General features: G+C 39.0%; 1 non-coding gene across 1 annotated transcript; it reads left to right on the forward strand.

Annotated features, from left to right (window-relative positions):
* Positions 1–372: 372 nt before the first annotated feature.
* On the forward strand, positions 373–541 carry LOC123624923. The gene has a single exon (XR_006730283.1). It is a non-coding gene; the product is annotated as a U1 spliceosomal RNA (small nuclear RNA).
* Positions 542–9194: the final 8653 nt, after the last annotated feature.

The following is a 9194-nucleotide window of genomic DNA, read 5'->3' on the forward strand; positions in this document are numbered from 1 at the left end:
CTTCCCTGATTTCAGCGGATCGTTGGTGTCACGGAGAGACCGGAGCCACCGTTCGCTGTAGTGAACCTCAGGCATCTGATAATTCGCAAGCCTTTCCGTGACACGTGCAGGCATTTCAAAAGTCACTGTTGTCTTTAAAAGTCTTAAAGCTAGTGCCTTAGTGTTCAGCGTGCGTTGTCCTCTAATAATTTGTGGAATACCTGTGGAGTCATGGATGTGACTCGTGCCTTGTTGGATTGCCAGAATGTAGAAAGAATTGTACTGTTCTTTTTTTTTTTAATGTAATTGCTACTTGATAAGGACCGAACATTATTCTAGTTTCATGTTTAATTTGAATTAAATATATTCTGTGGTTTATATGAAAAAAAAAAAATACTTACCTGGCAGGGGAGATACCATGATCACGAAGGTGGTTTTCCCTTCGTGGTTTTCCCTTTCCGGCCCATCCTGGAGGTTTGGGCTCACCAGGCTCTACTTTAGAAATTTCGTTTATCCGCCTGCTTATTTATTCATTGTATTTTCATTTATTTGATTCATTTACTCTACTATGCTCTGAATATTAGTTGGATCTATAAAAATAAGGAGAACGTTTTTTTTTGCTTGTGGCTTGCCAAGCCCTAGCTCCGCTTTGTCACACCTCCTCTTTACGGAAAGGTAGACTCCAGTGGTTCTGTGCCAAGCAATTTCTGGAACACGAAGACATCCCCACGGCTTTCAAAGAAAGAAAGCAGCATCCAGTTTCACCTATGTGATTAACGTATTTGCCTCCAAACTAAAGAGTAGAGCTATTTTTGTGCTAATATATGTTCCTCTTATAAGATTAATATGAGTAATTATGTCCCTTCAATCAGCAGTTGTATTTCTGTAGCATCCAAAAGTCCGATAAGCATTATTTCACATACGAAATGCAGTTCAAGTATCTGCCTCTTCCTCCCCATCCCGTTGTTTAAATTAAACAAATTGTTAAGCGCTTTTCTTCCATGAGTGACATTTCATTTCAAAACCGATTCAAATTATTTTAGTGCCCCAGGCAACTGATACATCCAGAGGAATAAAAACCAGCTCGTAATTTCCAGAATCCCATTCTAGCCACACATGACTCATAAAGCATTGATAGAGAGGGCGGCCATGGAGTTTCCAGAAACCCAAGGTTGATGGATAGAAAGTTACTGTATCCCAGAAAAAAGAGCAGAAGCACAGGAAGCCAAGGGGTTTTGGCATTATCTCTGTCCCCCGCAACACTTCTACCCTCCCTTTTTCCTTTCTGATAGTCTCTTCCTCTCTCAGTACCAGTGCCCTAAGTTTAGCATTTCTCATTCTGAGATGACACCCTAGCCTAGCCAATAGCTGTCCTGTTAGCCCCAACAGAATGATACAATTGTGTCTTCCCTTTCCCTAAATACTAATAAAAAATAAAGCACATCTAAACAAAAAATGCTCTGTTGAGTATTGTAAAGCGCCAGGACTTGGTGTGAGTATTCATCATTCATGCCAGTCAAAGGGTAAATTAACTTTTTCAGGCCACTAGAGTATGAAATAGTGTAATTTAATATACTAAATAGGCCAGATAAATTAATAACCTTCCCCGGGGGCTTTATTTACTGCCACATATAAATTAAGTAGTCCCGAGAACATGCCTTCCAGATTTTCTGGCACCAGAGGTCCAATCCTATCAAGGTCAGGAGACTTTCCCTTTCCTTTCTTCCCTCCTTCCTTCTTTCCTTCCTTCCTTCCTTCCTTCCTTTTTCTCTCTCCTTCCTTCCTTCCCTTCTTTCCCCTTCCTTCTTCCCCTCCTCCCTCTCTTCCTCCTCCTCCTTCTCCTTCTTTTTCTCCTCTCTCTCTCTCTCTCTCTCTCTCTCTCTCTCTCTCTTGTTTGTGGGGGAAAGTACATTTGGAATCTAACCATTAAGTTGGAATGGTAGAAGGTAAGAATTGATCTTCCTGGGTCCTCATTCACGTAACTGAGTTGTGTCTCCATTTAGATTGTACGCTGAGCTCTAAGGGAAGAATTGATCAAAGTTATGCCAGAGTCACAAGGGAGAACTAGTATCCCCAGAAACTGAATGGTGTTTCTCATGTGCCAGGTTTAGGCAGGTATAACCAGTTCTCCCAAATCTGGCATGAGGCTTTAGTAGATTCCTTTCAAGGGACTTTAAGCTTCAGCCTTTTTCTCTTCCCACACAGAGCAGCCTCCAGCAGGGACATTCTTCCTCCTCCTCCTCTGGCCAGGACAAAACAAACTTGTAGTTACTTTTGGAACATAGCACATACACAGACACTCATGTGATGATGGAATGCATTCATTCTGGGTCAACAGGTATTCTCAAAATTATGACTTTAAGGCATTCAGTAGTCTAGGAAGATTTCCTAGTGGGCACTAATATTATTTGATTTAATAAGAGTGGGTGAATGAAAATGATAAAAAATTATAATGTTTTATAGGAATGATAAACTCATGCACTGTGGATTATTAAAGACTAGTTGTAGAGTATATAGAGAGAACTTTGAAATATTCTATATGAAACTATTGAATTAGTCTCTAAGGAAATAAGAATGAAAAAATCACTGCTCAAAAGCTGTACACAGGTAATTTTGTTTTATAATCAAATTTGTGTGAGGAGGGGGTTATTGTTGTTTTTTCTTTTTCTTGCCTACTTTATTATACCGTCTTCTTCAGTCTTTAGGAGATCTATTTTTTATATGTGTGCCTAAATCTGTTTGATGGGCTATCTTTTTTAAATGGCAGATTAAGACTAGTTTAATAAATCTCAAACATAATCACTTCTACCATATTATAACTGTTAGTTTTAGTTCACCATTATGATCTTTTTCTTTGGCTGTATTCATACATACTTCAAAAAGAAACTTCTGATTAAAAAAGAATCTGGGCTTTTTTGGTGGCCCTCATTGTAGGCTAAGTAGGCAAGCACCCAAGTGGCATAACTTTAATGCTATAGTATGGCAAGCCCCTAAACACCCCTCTTTAATACTTGAAGCCACTTGACACAGTGGCTTCATCTTCTCCTACTTGATCTGATTCCCATTGGTATACTCACTCCTCTGGGTAGGACAACAGAGCTGGACTATTATGCACAACTGGTTTTGGCATCTGTTTAGTCTGTTCAAATTGGAGCTGTGTCATTGAATGTCTGAATTACTCATTAATTACTTCTCTGAGCCTCAGTTTCCTCACCTATAAAATATGATGCTCATGACTTGCACAGATTTTGTGATTCACAATAATATATATCTCCAAGGAAAAAAATCTAATACATTAGAAATCACTCAATAAATTATAGTAGTTACAGAGATAGGCAGGCAGTATTGTTGTATAATTTTAACAAAAGGAAATAGAGGTCTACATTGTCAAGTGACTGGTCGAAGGATCAGAGTAACTCCTAGAACCCAGATCTAAAGGCACTGAAGTTCAATAAATGGAGTGTCTTAGTGTTCTCAGCCTGCATAACAACATACCATAGACCAGAAGGGGCTTAAACAACAAAAATGTATTTTCTCACAGTTTTGGAGGCTGGTAAATCCAAGGTCAAGGCGATTCAGTTCCTGGTGAGGTCTCTATAACTGGCTTGCAGACCACTACCTTCTTACTGTGTCCTCACACGGCCTTTCTTTTAGTGTGTGCAGGTGGAGAGAGAGAGATTTTTCCCTTCAGAAAGAGATCTTTCTCTTCTTATAAGACCACCAATGCTATCAGATTAGGACCCCACCCACATCACCTCATTTAATTGGCACATTTGTCACAATTAAGGAACCAACATTAGTGCATTGCTGTAAACTAAAGTCCATATTGTATTTAAATGTCCTTGATTTTTGTCAAATGTCCTTTCTCTGTTCCAGTATCCCATCCAGGTACCGTATTACATTAGTATGAAGTAGTATACATTAGACAAAAATCAAGTTCCAAAATCAAGAAAATGAAAATTATTTGCAGGTTAATAATATTGACTTACTGGTTTTTGAAACGTCATCTACCACCAGAGAAAATGATACTCCTGCTAATGTTGGTTTTAAGTTGAAATTTTAATCAGAGAATGTGTTGGAAAATGCTTTGGAAGCTGTAAAGTTGTATACAACCATGAAGCGCTATGATTATTTCTCATTTTAGCTTTATGCATTGAAAAAATACATATTGAAAATGTAATAGCCCTAACAATCATAACCTGTTTAGAATTTATCAATTCTCAGATACACACTTGTTGATATTTTGACATATCTCCATTGTTGTCAGGCAGCAGTTATAATGAAGCTGTTATTGCTTGTTCATAGTCTCAAAGGCTTAGAAGGAAATCCTGTAAACCAAAGCAGAACATCCTCTTAAGTAATGCTATATTACCAACACTTTTAAAGGTATAAATAAAAACATTGTGTGGAAAAACAAAAATAGCAATGATTCAAAGTTGAAAGTGGTTAGGAAAAGTAGGACTAGGAATTAAAAATTTTTAGAAGCTATTAACCAATGTATTTGCTTGTTTACTCCTTTTATGCATCCTTAAAACAAATATATAATAAAAACCTATGTCTAAATAATTCTAAAACATTTCTTTCAATTAGGATAAAGTTAAAATTCTAAGTAATAAGAAAGCATTGGTGATAGTTTCATTTTTAATTAAAGAAACTATTTTCTTAACTTCCATAAAATAATGTTGCATCTTATAATCAATAGCATTTTATATTAGATAAAATATGGCATTCGTGGCTCTAAATTATACACTCCTTGATATTCCCTCGTCTGGACCAGCACTCTGTAGGCAGAGCAGGCTAGCGTCTCCGCTATGTGATTTCAGGGGTGACACAAGTCATGTCACAAAATATATGCTCAAATACCCTTCTCGGGTTTGCTAAAATTCGCACTCATTATAATTCTTTGCTCCCTTGAGTAAAGTTCCTAGAGCTGCTCATAAAAAATGTAAAATTGTTTTCCGAGAGAGCTAACTCATTAAGACATTAGCTCTCTTTAATTAGAAGAGGAACTAATTTAGTACAAGAGGCAGGCAGTTACTCAGCGAGATATGACAGGTAATTTCTGATTGCTGCAGAAAGCGTCGTTAAAGACTTCTGGCTGCGATGCCAGGCTCACAGCTGGGTCAGCTTGCCACCGATAAGCACGCTGAGTAGGAGGAGGGCAAGACCACAGCAGAACGGTTAGGAAGGGAGGCCGAGACAATTCTTGCTCACCCTCCGTTTTGTTTATGGTCTACTTTGGCTTTCGGCGTAACCTTTCTTCCTGTCCCTGCACTCTAGCCAAAAGATAGATAAAATTTTATTGGAACTAAGAATCTGAGCTGGGACCTAGGGTAGAATTGAACCTCAGGAAAGTAGAACCTGCCCTTCTCTGCCTCATATTTACACAGGTACAAATCTTATTAAAATAAGCATTGTGATGGTGCTTATATCTTCTACTAACTAATTTTACAAAGCCCCTCTATGGAAATAAGATGCAAAGAATCTATTTCTACATTTTCTCATTTAACTTTCATCATAACTCTGGACAGTCTTATTTGCCCCCATCTTAAAGATTAAAAACTTAGGCTACAGTAAGTTAAATCATTTGCTCGAGGACACATAGGTAGGACATGGTATAACTAGGCATCACTCTCAGATCCTAGGATTTATATTCTAGAGTTTTCTAACATAAGACCAGGCCTCTCTTCTGGGCTATCAAGCTGGAGGTGAAATAAAATCACAGGGGATGTAATATAGGTAATTGCACGCATGCACTGACCAGTCTGCATTCTGGATGGGGCTGACGTGGATTCTGACAATGGAATCCTCCAGCCCCTTGATATACTTTCCTTCTCACCTAAGCCTGAATGCAGGAGGTCTTCGCTGGTGGTATGGCATCAACCACTGTGACCACAAAAGAAAAGGATTTAACCCCCTTTGAAATCTTAGACCAACTTTACAGACTGCAGCAAAAAAGGCTAGGACTCTGCAAAACTGCATAAGTCTGAACTTGGGATGTTCTAAATTCACGTAACTAAAATCCAGAGAATTTACCAAGAAGAATCATAACGACTAATTCTTCTTCCATTAAGGACCAAAAGCCTATAAAAAAAAATTAGCAAGTTTATTACACCTCTCAGCTTCTAGATTAGTTCTCAAGAAAAAGAAATATACTTTAAACATTTGAATGTAGAAACAAAAGAAAAAATATTAATGTCAACAAACTCCTGGTCAACTGAATTGTTAGAACAATTAATTTATCATTTGATTACTCTATTTGGTAAATGTTCTTGGAGAACCTACAATGAGCCAAGCAGAGTGACACTAAAGGATGTCATGCCTTCTTCTGGTGCCTTTCCCCTAGGCCACAAACTGATCCTGTCCTCTGGATTTTATCAGACAGATTTCAAGAGGAGGTAAGGATGCAAAGTCCAAGGACAAGAGAGCCATTTCCCCTAGACATAGGGCAAAGCTGGCCTATCCTGTCTGCCTCCTTTACCCTGTGCCATACCCTGGTCCTGTGACACCTCAGAGCCTTCTTCAAGCAAGTGCATAGCACTAGGAAGAAAACAGGCCTGTTGACCTCTCTGCTCCTCCATCTAAAAGCTTCACCTCTTAGAGCAGCCCAATTGTGGATCTCTGAAGATGCCATTATGTCTTTGACTCATGGCGACATTCCTCCTTTGCGATGAAGTAAGGAGGGATGTATAGAGCACTCCCTAGAGATTAATGTAATGACCAACAATCGATCCGTGAGAATTATAATAAATCCCAAGAGAAAAAAATAATTGGGAGGAGTTTTTAGATAATAACATCCTATATCTGCTAGTGTCATAAGTAACAAGAGCAAGTTAAAAACTTAAGGGGGACAGTATAAGTACTCTTGATATTTAAATCTTAAGTAAACGTGTAACGTTGGTTCAAATCTTAGCACTGGTCCTTACCAGCTATGTGACCATGGGCAAGTTATGGAACTTTTCCAAACTCAGACTTCAAGTCTCTAAATTGAAAATTACAGCAGAACTTACTTATAGGGTTCTTTGAAAGTTTAAATGGGAGATTTAAGGGCTTGTAGAATGGTGCCTGACACATAGTAAGTAGTCAATATTAACTACTATGATGATAGTCAAGGTAGCCTTGGTGCAGTTGTAGCAATCACTGGAACAGAACATTAGAGAGAATCACCTTGTTCGAGGAAGAGGTAGAGATCTACACCTCTGTGAGACTCTCAGGTCCTGAAAGCAGACCTTGTAAAGCATCGTGGAAAGTGTGAGCCTTAAGACAAATAAAAATGGGGTTGTGGGGTGGAGATACAGAAATAGAAGTAATGTTATTGCAGGAATATGTTGCAAATTGTTGGCCAGGTAGAGAATACTTTTCTAACCCATATAATGGCAAAATTGTTTGAATAAAAAGGTTTTTTTCCTGTCCCTCCCCCTATATTGCATCTCATCAAATATATACTGAACACCTACCTTGTACCAAGCATCATGTTAGGGAGTGCTGGTATTACCCAAATGAACACATCATACATGAGGGTACTCTGCCTGTAGCATCCTTCACCAGACCGTAGACACACCCATTCTGGACAGAGTGAATGCTCCTGCCCACCCTGACTATTGCATAGATCACCTTCACAGGTAGGGGAAGAATGTCTTCAGTGAAGGGTACATGAGCGCCTCATTCCTCTGCTAGAATAACAATAGCAACGAACACTTACTGATGCTTACTGCGTACCAGGCACTGTTCTAAGTGCTTTAATTTTTTAAATCCTCACCAAGTATATTGTGAATTATTAAATAGATACTACTGTTATTCTCATTTCACAGTTGAGGAAACTAAAACACAGAAATTGAATAACTTGCCCAAGAGCACATGGCTAATACGTGGCAGAGCTATGATACATCTACTATATACGCCTCTATATGGATGCTGAGCACGCTCTTCAAATCCATGGCCTAGTAATAAATCATTGACTCTGACTTTGAGGAGCTCCCATAGTAGTAGGGAGTGAGGGGGTGAGGTCAGTCCTCCAGTAGTAGGGGGTGAGGTCAGTCCTCCAACCACCTGCTGGAAGTCTCATTTGGGACCAACAGTATGTCTAATGAGTTCTCACTTGCCTTCCTGAAAAATCGTTATCTCTTCAAAATATAGAGAAAAAGACCGGGGAATTACTACTTGGAATGTAATTCTAACTCACAGGAGGAATTGGTCGTAAAGTTAAAGCAAGATAAAACATAGGAGAAAAATGACTATGCAACCCTAGAATTAGTGGTGGCCACATAGGGAAAGACTGGAGTCCACTCCACAGCCTCAACTGAAAGAAGACAGACTTTTCTATCAGAGAAAAAACAGGCATGTTATACTAACAGAGCTCATGAAGCTAAAAAATGGGTGACTGTTTCAAGAGAATTAAAAAGCACTCAAAAACGAGATTCCAATTATATAATGATTAACGATTTCAATTAGGAATTACAGAGAAGCTGGAGAGGAAGTCACACATTCAAGTGCAAATGAGAGCTGCCTTCCCAGACCTGCAAAGATAGCATTGAAGGGGCGGAGGTGTGTGCAAATGATTTGGGACCACAGAAAAGTTGCCCTAATTATGTTCATCACCAAAATATCAAAAGGGGCTTGGCCTACTGCTTGGTGCCAATGTTGCAACATACATGAATCACACACACACACACACACATATATACACACACATTTTTAAAAATTTCAGGCATATTGTGATTTCTTTTTTTTCCATCAAGAACAACAAAACGAGCAGAAAAAGCACCTGAAGAGGTAAGAAAACCCGAGATGAGTGCAGAGATTTTAAGAGAGTTCCCAGCTGCTTTGATGAATTCGAGTATTTTGATTCACATGAATTACTTTCCAAGACACACTGGACAGTGAGGGGGTGAGGGAGAGCCGAAGGGAAGCTCTTAGTAATCTATGTGAAATCAGTTCGAAAAAACTAAAGACAAAGAGACACATTTTTAGTGATCCCAAAAGGGAAGAACATATATTTTATAAATGATAGGTTGCTAAACTTAACCAGACTGGGGAGGGTTCTTGTTTCTCTCCCGCAAGTAACAGCTCTTCCTGGGCTGTTCAGCCTTAAGCAGAGAGGACAGGGGCCAGGAGGGAGGGGAAGTGCCTTGCATGATAGATGTCTTCAAATATTTGAAAAGTAGTCAGATGGAAAATTAATTATATTCATACTTCTCAGTCCCAGTGGTCGCAAC

This window comes from Lemur catta, chromosome 19 (assembly GCF_020740605.2).
Source record: "Lemur catta isolate mLemCat1 chromosome 19, mLemCat1.pri, whole genome shotgun sequence".
Taxonomy (NCBI): Eukaryota; Metazoa; Chordata; class Mammalia; order Primates; family Lemuridae; genus Lemur; species Lemur catta.